General features: G+C 35.2%; 1 protein-coding gene across 1 annotated transcript in view; it reads left to right on the forward strand.

Annotated features, from left to right (window-relative positions):
* LOC126266803 (phosphatidylserine synthase 2-like) overlaps positions 1-10,610 on the forward strand; it is a 230,830-nt gene extending 220,220 nt beyond the window's left edge. The window contains exons 10-11 of the mRNA XM_049971345.1: positions 6,273-6,362; positions 6,862-10,610. The gene's annotated coding sequence lies outside the window, so the exon portion shown is untranslated. The remainder of the gene's footprint in view (positions 1-6,272; positions 6,363-6,861) is intronic.
* Positions 10,611-11,826: the final 1,216 nt, after the last annotated feature.

Consider the following 11,826-nt stretch of genomic DNA (forward strand, 5'->3'; position numbering starts at 1 on the left):
CAATCCGACAACAAAGGAAGTAGGTTACAGTACGCTTGTTCGCCCAATGCTTGAATACTGCTCAGCAGTGTGGGATCCGCACCAGGTAGGGTTGATAGAAGAGATAGAGAAGATCCAACGGAGAGCAGCGCGCTTCGTTACAGGATCATTTAGTAATTGCGAAAGCGTTACGGAGATGATAGATAAACTCCAGTGGAAGACTCTGCAGGAGAGACGCTCAGTAGCTCGGTACGGGCTTTTGTTGAAGTTTCGAGAACATACCTTCACCGAAGAGTCAAGCAGTATATTGCTCCCTCCTACGTATATCTCGCGAAGAGACCATGAGGATAAAATCAGAGAGATTAGAGCCCACACAGAAGCATACCGACAATCCTTCTTTCCACGTACAATACGAGACTGGAATAGAAGGGAGAACCGATAGAGGTACTCAGGGTACCCTCCGCCACACACCGTCAGGTGGCTTGCGGAGTACGGATGTAGATGTAGATGTAGATGTAAAGGAGTTATTATTACATTAATATATTTTCTTGTTATCATTATAATTTTAGGTATCTGTGGCATGTTAATATGCTGTTTAGGCAAGCTGGATTTGGTAGGGGAGTATGGAGGGTAACAGTGGTAATACTATTGATGACAGTGTTGCAAAATTAGAGTTAATAAACACAGGCTTCTGAAATTCCTTCACAAAAGAAGATGAAATAAATTCCAAAATTAGAATCGAGCAGCTGCTAACATGAGTAACTTAGAAGCAGATATCCTCAGTGAAGAAACTTCAGTCACTTAATAAAAGCAAGTCTTCCATTCCAGAATATATGCCAATTAGGTTCCTTTTAGTGCATGCTGATGCAATATCTTCATACTTAACAATCATATACAACTGCTCACTTGACAAAAGACCCATATCCAAAGACTGGAAAGTTGCATATGCAGCAGAATTTTGGAACATATATAGTGTTCGAGCATTATGAATTATCTTGAAGAGATCTATTTACACATAGTCAATAAGGATTTAGAAAATACCATTCTCGTGGAACACAACTAGCTCTTAACTCACACAAAGTGTTGAGTCATATTTACAAGAGATTTCAAATTTATTCCATATTTCTACATTTGCAGAAGGCTTTTGTCACCATACCCCCCCAAGTGAGTTGGAATATCGTCTTAGTTATGTGACAGGATTCATGATTTTCTTTCAGAGAGGTCATTGATGGAAAGGCATTCTTCAGGGTTGTGCTATAGGCCCTCTGCTGTTCCTTATCCATATAAACAATTTAGAAGATATTACAAGCAGCTGTCTTAGGTTGTTTGTAGATGATGCTGTCATTTATCTTCTAGTAAAGTAATTGGAAGATAAAAAGAAACTGCAAAACAATTTAGAAAAGATATCTGTATGGTTCAAAAATTGGCAGTTTATACCAAATAATGAAAAGTGTGAGGTCATCCACAAGTGCTAAAAGGAATTCGTTAAACTTTGGTACACAATAAATCAATCAAATCTAAAGGTTGTAAATTCAACTGAATACCTTGGAATTACTATCACAAACAACTTAAATTGGAAAGGACACATAGAAAACGAGGCAAATGAAAGACTGCATTTTATTAGCAAAACACTTAGAAGATTCTAGAGATCTATGTGAGCGACTGCTTATACTATGCTTGTCCATCCTCTTTTGGAGTACTGCTGCATGGTGTGGGGTCCTTACCTGATAAGATTTACAGAGTACACCAAGAAAGTTCAAAGAAGAGCAGCACATTTTGTATTAAAGAGAAATGGGGGAGAGAGTGTTACAGATGTGATACAGGATTTGCAGTGGGCATCATTAAAACAGACATTTCTCATTGCAGAAGGATCTTCTTAGGAAATTTCAATCACCTACTTTCTCCTCTGAATACAAAAACATTTTGGTGACATCAACCTACATAGGGAGAAATGATCATCATAATAAAATGAAGGAAATCAGAGCTCACGGGGAAACACACAGGTGTTCGTTTTCTCCACATGTTCTTCAAGGGCAGAGTAATAGAGAATTATTGTGAAGGTGGTTTGATGAATGCTCTGCTAAGTACATAAATGTGATTTGCAGAGCAGCAATGTACATACAGATGCAGATGAACATGAACATGAATATGAGGTGGTTTACTTGAGTAAGAGTTCGTATCAGTGACTGATGATTAAGTGCAGTGTACTGAGTGGTTCTGAGAGTATGTTTTGAATTGTTTTCAGTGAAATACAATGATTTTATGTGATTCTTAGTTGTACTAACCGCTGCAAGTAACAAAAGAAGGTAGGGATTTCACATATTTCCTAGGAACAAGTGAGGAAACAAAAAAGGATAAGTGCTTATAAATATGTCAACTTCTTTTCAGTTGCTGGTGTGTGTTCAATACATTTTGCTGATTTCGATTATGAAATAGGTTTGAAAAGTGACCTGTTGACTCTTCCTCTGAAACACAAGTTGAAGCACAATGCTGTTCCAACTGTGATTCACGTATTCTCCACATTTAATTTAGGAGGTAATAATGAACCTAATAATGAGAGAAAATTTTAGGCACAAAAATGAAGCTCCCATACAGAAATGCAAGACATTTTATAGGTGCATATATTACCAACCAATTAAGAAACTACTAGTAGAGAAAACTGTAATTATGAAAACAAACAGTGCTGTAAATGCGACAACACCCATTTGTGCCAAAGCTTAATCTCTCTCTGTGTAACACTGAGTTACTTGAAACAAAATACTTGAGGATTATTTTTCTGTGTAGTAACAATGAGTGGTTATGAGGCTGCTGTGCTGACTGTTCATCTGAAGATATAGCAGAGGCTACGAGTTCATATTGTTTATCTTATAAAGCATTATGTTTTTAAATAAAGGTAAATGTTTGTGCTTTTAAATAATAATAATAATAATAAATGAATAATAATTATAACAATAATACTCTATAAAATGAAAAGCACCATTTGTATTCACATTTGTGCATCTGTTAAAAATGTGTGGCTATAAGGTTCTGTTTAGTGTGATGAAATGAGAGGGATAACAGTGACATCATTGCACACAGCACTTCTGCACATGATACCTACCATGTATTCTAATACCCATGATACAGTGCACTCAGGTGAAAAAGTGGATATACTCGATTTTACAGTTGGTCCCTGAATCATTAACTGGTGAGACACAATGGTAGGTGCGCAGGGGCACCATTTCACCCTGTAGAAACATTCTTAAATTTTTTGAGATCCACAGCCCCAACATGTTTTTTAGAATGAAAACATGATCCAAGTAGACTGTATTCTGTTTATTATCCATGCACAGGTAATAAACAGAATACATCCTATTTGCCTCATGTTTTCGTTCACATAGAGACATCCACAAGCAAAAATACCTCCATCACCTGCCAGAATACTAAATTTGTTGCTAACTGGAATGCAGCGCTGTACATGGTTTTCAACATACTTGTGTACCGCCATCAGCATTTGCCAATGTTTACTGCAAATTACTAAACTAGGCAACCTTCTTCCATGCTGTCAGTGTCAAATTGCAGTGCTCATGCTCAAAATCGTGTATACATAAACAAAACACTGGAAGCATCAGACTACTGTTTACATAAGTATTTTGGTAATATGTTTACAAATTATTATATAAATTGAATCATTTTGCTGCTAGTGTCTTTGTTTTGTTTCTTCATTCTCTCTCGTGAATTAGTTTGCAGGGGCTATACTTGTGGATGGGCACTGCTAAGCAAAGGGGGCTGTTAGGAGATGAATAGTTAAGAGAGGGGGAAGGAGGAGATGGACGGAAAGAGAAGAGGGGAGGAGGAGATAGAGAGATAAAGAGGGGTCAAGAGGAAGTAGACAGACAGTGGTGAAGGTTGAGATGAACACAGAGATTGGGGAAGAGGAAATGGACAGAGAGAAGGGGAAGGAGGGGAAGATGCGGGAGGCAGGTGGAAGGTGTAAAGTGGTAGTGGGCAGGAGGAAGAGGAGAGAGGAGGAGATGGACAGTGGGAGGAGGAGATGGACAGTGGGAGGAGGAGATGGACAGAGGGAGGAGGAGATGGACAGAGGGAGGAGGTAGGAAGATATGGCTGGAGAGGAGGGAGGGGGACGAAATGGACAAAGTGAGGGGGAAGCAAGAGATAGACAGAGGTGGGAGGATGAGAGGAGCAGAGAGATGGGAGAGGAAGAGGTGGGTACAGAGAGGGAGGAGGAGATGTGTTCAGTAAATGTGTGAAATGCATTTGCAAGTAAATCTGTGGGGAGCAAGTGTCATACTGTTCAGAGAGAATTTACCAGACTGACTTCAGAAAGAAAATTACCTAAAGCACAAAGTAAATGATAAGTTTATTATTTCCTAAACATTGTTCTTACAATAAAATTCACAGAGGGGAGACATTAAATACAGGGTGTCCATAAATTAAGTGTCAATTTTGTTGAAATAATGACTGAATTCTAAGTATGTATAATGGCATATTTTTATCACATCCTACATTCAACATGAGCACCATTCACATCCCCAGACAACTCCCAGCTGCTGGCTGTGACATAATGGACATTCCAGAGCGTTTGTGGTGTTACAGCTGCAGCAGCTTTTCCAAGTTGATCTTGGAGCTCCACCAGTGACTTAATACATTGTCAGCAAAACACATATTGCTTGGTAAATTCCCATACAAAGAAGTCCATGGGTGTGAATCTGGGAGAATGCACTATGCAGATAATGCAATTTCTGCATGCACAATACATCTTAAACAAAACACATCATTCAAAAACATACATTCATCTGTGGCATAATGCCCCATCCTGTTGGAAGTAAGCATAACCCTCAGACTTCAAGAAGAATATAATAATTCCAATGCCAAAGTAAGCAGGTGTTGACAGATGTGAAGTTAATGAACTATCAGTTTAATAAATCACAGCTGCAAAATGCTAACGCGAATTCTTTACAGATGAATGGAAAAACTGGTATAAGCCGACCTTGGGGAAGATCAGTTCAGATTCTGTAGAAATGTTGGAACACGTGAGGCTATACTGACCCTATGACTCATCTTAGAAGATAGATTAAGGAAAGGCAAACCTACGTTTCTAGTCTAGTGTTTGTAGACTTAGAGAAAGCTTTTGACAATGTTGACTGGAATACTCTTTCAAATTCTGAAGGTGACGGGGGCAAAATACAGCGAGTGAAAGGCTATTTACAATTTGTACCGAAACCAGTAGGCAGTTATAAGAGTCGAGGGACATGAAAGGGAAGCAGTGGTTGGGAAGCAAGTGAGACAGGGTTGTAGCCTCTCCCCAATGTCATTCAATCTGCATATTGAACAAGCAGTAAAGGAAACAAAAGAAAAATTCAGAGTAGGTAATAAAATCCATGGAGATGGAATAAAAACTTTAAGGTTCGCCGATGACATTGTAATTCTGTCAGAGACAGCAAAGGACCTGGAAGAGCAGTTGAATGGAATGGACAGTGTTTTGAAAGGAGGATGTAAGATGAACATCAACAAAAGCAAAACGAGGATAATGGAATGTAGTCGACTTAAATTGGGCGCGTTGCTGAGGGAATTAGATTAGGAAATGAGACACTTAAAAGTAGTAGATGAGTTTTGCTATTTGGGGAGCAAAATAACTGATAATGGTCAAAGTAGAGAGGATATAAAATGTAGACTGGCAATGGCAAGGAAAGTGTTTTTGAAGAAGAGAAATTTGTTAACATCGAGTGTAGATTTAAATGTCAGGAAGTCTTTTCTGAAAGTATTTGTATGGAGTGTAGCCATCTATGGAAGTGAAACATGGACGATAAATAGTTTAGACAAGAAGAGAATAGAGGCTTTTAAAATGTGGTGCTACAGAAGAATGCTATAGATTAGATGGATAGACCTTGTAAGTAATGAGGAGGTACTGGACAGAATTGGGGAGAAGAGGAATTTGTGGCACAACTTGACTAGAAGAAGGAATCAGTTGGTAGGACATGTTCTGAGGCACCAATGGATCACCAATTTAGTATTGGAGGTCAGGGCAACGTGGAGGAAGACCAAGAGATGAATACACTAAATAGATTCAGAAGGATGTAGGCTGCAGCAGGTACTGGGAGATGAAGAAGCTTGCACAGGATAGAGATGGAGAGCTACATCAAACCAGTCTCTGGAGTGAAGACCAGAACAAATTGCTAATCCAAATAAATGCAAGTAATTTTTGCATCAGTTGTAAATTTCTATTCTGTTGGGATTAAATTAGAATAATATAATTAATTGTAATTGTGATGTCTCCTTTGTTCTATTTGTAGGCATATAGCTGCTTTGTGGGCTGTTGGTCTGTCATCATTAGTAGCATGGACAATATGGAATTTCTTGATATCAAGGAACACAGCAAGAAGGTGAGTTTTGCTTTTAACAACCAACTCCAAGTTAATTGTGAGGAGTTTCAGGAATATCTTTTAAATAAGAGTAACTTTTAAATAAAATTATAATACTTTAAATATTACCTGTCTTGGAGTTTCAAGGAATCATGCCAGCATTGGTTAATTTCATAACAGAATTTGTTAAGAAATCGATATACTTTGTATGGTGTCTGTAATATCAGCACAGAAAGTAATATCATTTATAATGACAAGTCCCTGTACAGTATGCATGTGTTTTGCATAATTATATTGCCCGTATAATATGTGTAAATAACCACAGATTTTGATTGAGTATACTTGGTGTTACTACAAGTATGGAATATTGTTCATTATTTATGTTAAGATATGATGCGGTGATAATATTTATAGACACAGAGATAAGTACAAATCATAATAGTTTTCTTTTACTATAACTGTTGCAGATATCCTCCCTTTTTTAAACACATGTTATAGATTTACAATTTTTAATTTACAGAAGCAGTGTCGCTGATGTTGCTCAGCGACGTATGAGGTGGGCGGTTGTAAAGAACTTGAAATGATAGACTTACACCTGATAATCAGGTGAATTGTGCATTTTTGGAAGAAAGAATTACCTCCTTGCATCTGTATTTCATTTGCTGGCATAAAAAGAAGAGACGTGATCTGTTTTTCATTATGAGGACAAAGCAACAGTTGTTTCAATCCTTGATAGAGAATGAAAGTTTCTCCTGTCATTCATGTTCAAACCTTATATAATTTAAGACACGAAGTGAATGGGATGATATTCAAAACCTTTCTTTTACTATTTAACAGCTGTTTGAGCTTTTGTGTTGTGAAAAGGAGGAGGACTAAAAGAAAAGTGATTGTATCAGACTGCTGCACTATTTTCCTCATGTGAAAGTGGTTTATGAGCTCTGATCATTCACAAGAAACAGAAAATTTTTAAGAACAGTCCTATTTTTAAGAGCCTATTAGCACCATGAATTGCTGCTATCAGCAGTTAGATTATGATTTTTATGTCAGAATTTATTTAGTCATACTGAAAAATCTGATGAGGGTATTCTTTGACTGATGCGTGTGTTTCAGAGTAGCAATAACTATATTCATCCTTACTTCATGCTAATATTAAGCTACTCTGCTTTTGAAAGTAGTTTAATATTCAAGTTCCATTCCTGTTCTAATGGTGTAGAATGCTCTAAATTTGTATTTTCTATGTTAAAAAAATTAAATTTTAGTATTAACAGCTACTAATAAATTCAAAATCATTCTTGTCAAAGAATAACATAGTCATTAAAAGAGTCAACAATTGTAGCTGGATTAGACTCTGTAATATTCTCTCTTGGTATCTTTTCTATTGTACAAACTGAACAATTCTACTTGTTTCACCTTTAAACAATCTTCAGAATCTGTCAGATAAAAGGACAAATTTGAGAAATTTAACAAAAAGTGAGATGTTACATATTAAGAGAATATCAATACATAGTATCTCACCAAAAAATCCAGCATATAAAAGTACCAGGGACAATTGCTACCATTCAGTGACACCGAGTGCCTCAAGTAAAACATGCTGTGGCTATTAGGTGGTGTTAATGCTGTCAGACTTTCAAATATAGCATCTATAGTTCTGAGTATTACTCATACAGTCATTTTATGTTACATAAAATCTATAAATATAACAAAATTTTCTGTGGACTAGTCTGCTGGTGGAACCATTTTAATATATGATATAGTATTATAGAAGAAGCATAGATCCTTTTTAAAAGTATTTAAATATTAAATGTATTTAAAATAAGGATCATGTGACATAGTAACAAAAATATGTAACGAGTGCATTAAAATTAAATGTACATTTGTGTTGTCACCATCTTGTCGCCATCCTGTTTACTTGGGGTGTTGACTCCAGAGTTGTGGCCAGATGAGCCACATCTTACAACTAATGTGCATTTGACACTTGTTTTATGACATTGTGTGATATTTCATCATCACAATAGTTCTTTTATCTGACAGATACTGAAGACAAATAAAATTGTTATTGAAATACTTTGGCAACACAACGCCACAACTCCGGTGACAACATGAGAAGATTTCATGTGTTAAATGCACCGTTAAAACCTGCCTATATAGATTCTGAAGATGACTTCAATTTTAATTCAAAATGTGTAAAATTTTAAGTTGAGTAGCAGTTATCAGTTACGTACAAGATTGCTTACAAAAGGGATTCATTAGTATCTTTGACAGCATGCAGATATCATACCATGAATAGACAAAAGGGAGAATACTATTGCCACACTTAATCCATAGTTTTCACTCCAGTAGTTTCATGATTCAACAAACTTAATGTATCAAAGTACCTCAAACTATTCAATCAGTGTCTGCACAATTAGGTTTAATTGGCACAGCACATGCAATAGAAATAGTGTGGTTGGACATGAATAGTTCTTCTTTCTCTTGTGATCTGTAACTAACCATGAAAGCATCTCTTTAATTTTCTGTAAATGGTTATGAGATATTTTCATCTTTTTTCATCATCATCATCATAGTCACATCTGTCTCTTTGTGCTAAGAGAGGAATGTTTGTGTACTTGTTTGACACAACACATCAGCACAGGCCTTAACATGAGGTGCCTACTAGCTTTTTTGTCTGATACCCTTTGCTAGAGAGAGAGAGAGGCAGCAACTAGAAACATGAAAATTTTACTATAACAACTGCTTATCAATACACTTGACAGTAAAATTATATTTGAAGCCCAGTTAGAGGAAATAGTGAAATGAAATTTAAACTATTGGCCTTTTAAAAATAGTTTTTAGATAGGAATTCTGATTTTTATACAGTTACATTCTGTAGAGAGTTTTAAAGTCACTTAGTGTTGAATGGAGCATGATATTTACAGTTGAGCCCTTTATATTTGAGAAGACATTAAAGAAACTTTTTTCCTAAGAAACCTACTGTCGCATAAATTTGAATTGAGAATATGACATGCAAAGTGTTACATAATTCCCCAGTTAAATGTTGTTATTTAAACATGTATAACATTTGTTGGCATTGACCTTTATCAAATGTTGATACTCTGGCGTTAAAAATACAGAAAAGTTGATATTGTTTTCAAACTAGTCATCTATTTGACTGCATCATCATTATATTCTGTGTAGCATTCCATGTTATGCCTGTTTTGACAAAACAAGGGTTAGCAGCAGTACTTTAATACGAAAAATGTTAGTGCATGATAAGTACTGTAGTAGTAAATAAAATAATAATTGTCTCAAATTTTGTAATGAATGTCCTAGAATGTACTTAGTGATGTAATTAATTAGTGTAGATACTGTCCCCATTGAGGTAATTCATGGCAGTATAGCTTATTTAAAAGAATATCTTTATCAAAAAAAGCTGAAACAATTTTCGCATTTCTTGTGGAGTACAAGAGCCTTATTTTTTCCAAGCTCAGCAAGGAGTGTAAAGTAGAAATTACTCTTGTTATCATATGAATAAGACTTTTAAACTTGAACCTAAAGTTAGATCAAAAATTATAGAAATGAAGTTTCATATGCTCAGGTTATGATATTTAATGCTGAAAGATAAAATATCTTCTTGAGATTCCTTGCTTTTATCAGTGGAGTTAATTGTTGAATCAGAAATATTTCCATATTCAAAATGTTTAATATTTTGATAAATGTAGCACTATAAAATTTGGATTTGTAGGAACATAACTTAGTGTGTCTTATTCCTCAGTATATTTATTTTTTACCAAAGTGTCTGCTTGATTATCAAAGGTGTGTGTGTGTGTGTGTGTGTGTGTGTGTGTGTGTGTGTGTGTGTGTGTGTGTGTGTCAAAACTACAGATAATTTGTAAATGAATGAAGGAAACAGGAAAAAGAAATGAACATTGTATAAACTATATTTTACCATCCAAATTGAATCCTCCCATGCATAATTGTTTTATCGTATATTTGATATTATTAATTGCTCAGTAGGTTCAAGTATATATTAGAGATATGGAAAAAACAGAGAAGTAGATATTTTTAAATAATTAATACTACGTTAAAATTTGTTGTAACTCCTTAGCTAAAATGATAACATAGTTTCATGTTCTGGTTAGCTGTTATTAGTAAAAATAAGACAGATTCTTGATGAGTTATATCATTCTCTCAAGTTCTTCAGCTTCTCAAAATTAGTTATTCGCTATTGTCTCTACACTGTGTACCTCAATATGACCTTAAGTGCTTTTCTGTCATGAACTGTTACTGTTTGGAAGCTACAGAACTTGAACAATACAATAATGAAAATTTCTGTGGTGAAATAGCTCTCATACATATAATTTCATTTAATGCTTTAGTTATAAAAGCAAGTTTTATTCAGTATTATTGTTGGGACCACTGAAGTAAAATGTTATGTTATCAGTTTCACATGCTATATTTCGAAAGTGTTAAGTTTTAAAAACTAGATTGCAGTTATCATACCAAAATATAGCAAAACTGTGTATTGTGGAACATATTTTTGTGTATGTAAATTGATGTAACCTTTGTTGTTATTGTTGGAAATATAATTATAAAGGCCTAATTTTTCTTCCCAATGCAGAATAGATGATGATTAGTATTTCGTGGTATATAGACTGTTTTAAATATATACTTCAATAAAAGAGAAAAACACATGTTAATTACATTGACCATTGACAAGCATACTGATATCATTGTCTGATTCATTTCTATTTGATAAACAATCTAAATCATTTATTTGACTTTTTTCCCCTCAGTCATGCAACTCAACTTCGTGAAACATTTAAACATTTGTTGACCATTGCAGGCAACAATGTAATAAGCTGGCACAAAGTAGTTTTGCAGCTGTATGTAAATATTTTTGTAGCTCTGAAGAAGGATAAACCTGGAATCTTAACAATATCTGCAGTCTCAGTTATGTAACAACTAGAGACTCAACTACACAGTGAGTTGTTACTTTTATTCCTTCCATGGCACACATTCTACCAAGAACTTTCCATTAACATTTGTAATGAAACTACATGAGTATATTGGGTTATTTTCTTGCCCATCATATTCCAAAATTATGAGAAAGAAAGAAAGAAAGAGTCAGATGGCAGAATGATTAAAGCTCTGGACTGTTATGTAAGGATTGCCATTCAGATGCCTGTCCACATCTTAAATTTATGCATTCCACAGCTTGCTTAAATGCATTTGCATGAATAGTGGGGGAGGGTTCATTGGAAAAGAACACAGCTAATTTTCTTACTTACAGTTGTTCCATGTGACATCATACCCATGTTTGGTAACAGCATTGTCAATGTTAAGTCCTGTCATTTTTCATTCCTTATAAAAATATTTCCTGACATTTGTGAATGAATTTCAGAAGATTCCTATTTTTTTGTAAGGAACAAACAAATGAAAATTATGGTTTAACATCCCATCAAGGATGAGACATGCTTGCTTATCTTGTTTTGCTGCTTGTGACATA

Source organism: Schistocerca gregaria, chromosome 4 (assembly GCF_023897955.1).
Source record: "Schistocerca gregaria isolate iqSchGreg1 chromosome 4, iqSchGreg1.2, whole genome shotgun sequence".
In the NCBI taxonomy this organism is placed as follows: domain Eukaryota; kingdom Metazoa; phylum Arthropoda; class Insecta; order Orthoptera; family Acrididae; genus Schistocerca; species Schistocerca gregaria.